Source organism: Camellia sinensis, chromosome 12 (assembly GCF_055761805.1).
Source record: "Camellia sinensis isolate YWXY chromosome 12, ASM5576180v1, whole genome shotgun sequence".
Lineage (NCBI taxonomy): Eukaryota > Viridiplantae > Streptophyta > Magnoliopsida > Ericales > Theaceae > Camellia > Camellia sinensis.
This window is the reverse complement of record NC_138972.1, coordinates 24,912,501-24,915,000: the sequence shown is the minus strand read 5'-3', so window position 1 is coordinate 24,915,000 and position 2,500 is coordinate 24,912,501.

Below are 2,500 nucleotides of genomic sequence, written 5' to 3'. Positions count from 1 at the left end.
TGTTTGACCTCCACCTTCGCCCTGACATATTGGCCGAGATGTCATTGCCTAAGCCGAGGTGTTCATCGCCGAGGCTGAGATGTTACCTTTGCACCTAAGTGATCTTGTCCTGGAAGTGGTATGACCTAGACCGAGGTGTTGCACATCTAGGCCAAGGTGTGGCAGAGCTTAGTGAAGTGTTGTCCTTCCTAGCCGAGGTCGTTGTCACCTGAGTTGCCGAAGCTTTGTCCTTAGCCGATGCCATCATTTGCCGAAGTGCCTTGCCGAGTAGCTTGTTAGATACACTTTGTCATAGTCTTGTCTTGTCAATCTATCACCTTTTTTAGGAGAGCCAACCAGTCGTTGCCACGTGTCCGAGCTGAGTGTAAAGTCAGCCGGTAGAGGGGGAAACCTATCATTTCTATACTTGTTTTGAAGAGGAAAGAGAAGCTTTAGAAGAGGGAGAGGAGTTCTTGAGAGGAGGTAGATTTCCAAGCTTGATCCCTAGAGATCGAACCGTTAGATCCGTGTTCTAAGGTTAGATTCTTGATCTACTCTTGTCGTTCTTCATGTTCATGTTATTGCATTGCATGATTGAATATGATTTGTAAGCCATGCATTGCTTTGAAGTTCGGTTTTAGAAAGAGAAAATGGTATTCATGTGTTCTTCAAGAAAAGTCATATTTTGATCCGAAAGCTCATGCCTAGATCCATGTTTTTGTGTTTGTTTTCATATGATTTTCAAGTATGGGTACCCAGGTCCATGTTTTCGAACTCATAGCATGAAATCCCAAATTTTGTAATAAAGAAGTTATGATTTTAGCATTCATGTTCTTCATGATCTTCATGTTCATGTTCCTCATGGGTGGAAACCCAGATCTCCAGACCTCACTTCCCTAAGTGTAGTCGTCGAGATCACTGTTACCTAGACCTCACACTTAGGCCAAGCATCGTATCTCACCTTGGCCTACCTTGCATGATCACTTACACCCTTAGTTTGTCTTGTGCGCACCTCGGCATGCAGCCGCGCGCCGAAGCCTAGGTAGCCACACCTCGGCCAGGAGGTGTGGGACCTCAGCAAAGACCTGGTTGGTACCCAACATGTCTTCCTGACATGTAAAAGAGTGTTTTGACTTCCAGCATGTTTTCCCAAGATCATTTGCATGCATGTAAGACTTGTTTTGAGAAGTGCATTCAATAGACTTGGCCATGTGTTTGTAGGACTTGGACCCTTGCCTTGATCCCGACGTCTGAAGAGCTATGTGAGTGGTATTTTTAATAAAGCTATGTTATACGTTTTGACAAAGGCTTTGCTTTGCTTTGTTTTGAAAGTATTTGTTAAGCATGAATGATATCCCTATTTTATGTATCAAGTATAAGCTTTGTTTTCAATGATATTCTTGGAACCGTCCTTTCATGTTAGGGGACGTTAAGCCTAAGTAACACCGTCCTTTCGTGTTAGGGGACGTTAAGCCTAGGTAACATAGTCTGTAAGTGCCAGGGGACTTTAAGCATTTGTGCCACAAGTCCGTACGTGCCAAGGGACTTTAAGCATTTGTGGCACAAGTCCTTTCGTGCTAGGGGACTTTAAGCCTAAGTAGCATAGTCCTTCCATGCTAGGGGACTTTAAGCCAAAGTAGCATAGTCCTTCCGTGCTAGGGGACTTTAAGCCTAGGTAGCACCGTCCTTTCGTGCTAGGGGACGTTAAGCCTAAGTAGCACCCTTGTTAAGATATCGGCCACCGACGGACTATGGACGGGTGTGCTCGATGCCGAGGTTATGCTTTTGTTTTGCCCGGGATGTCATCACCCCATGTTTTAAGTTGACGTATGTTAAGTAAGTAAGTTTTGAGAGACCAAGGTTCGATTGATGTTTTATTTCAAGCCAAGCTAAGCTATGTTATGTATGGTTTTGATAAAGATATACTATGTATTGTTTTGAAAAGATCTCGGGTATCATTCATTTAACCCCTTTATTACTTGTACCATTCACTGAGTATCCAAGCTCACCCTCCCTATATATATATGTAGGTAATAAGCAAGAAGTCGGCTACACTGAGATGTGTGTTTTGTATGCATGTTATGTCGGCAATTTTGAAGCTTATGTATTTTGAACATGTCGGCTCGAGAAGCCTTTTTGTCAAGATGTAATATGTATTTTTGTACTTCATTTTATTTGTATTCAAGTTGTAAAGCTATGTAAAGTTGTATGCCATTCCATTTGACTTATGCACTGCTCTTATGGACCACTTATATTGTTAATTATTGCTTCCGCACTTGTGAGCCCCATATATTTATACTCTGATTGTGTGTGAATTTTGAAAGTTGCCCTTCGGTAATCTCGAATTATTGGCCATCACGGCACCATTCTACTAGGGGCGAAATGGGGTCGTGACAGCGCAATAGGGTCATGACAGGCCTCCCGAGACGGCCAGGATGCCTGCGAGGTGACACAATGGTTTGTCAACCACCAGTCATTGCGACGCGTCATCTGTCACAGGGGACTCGCATTTGGGCTGACC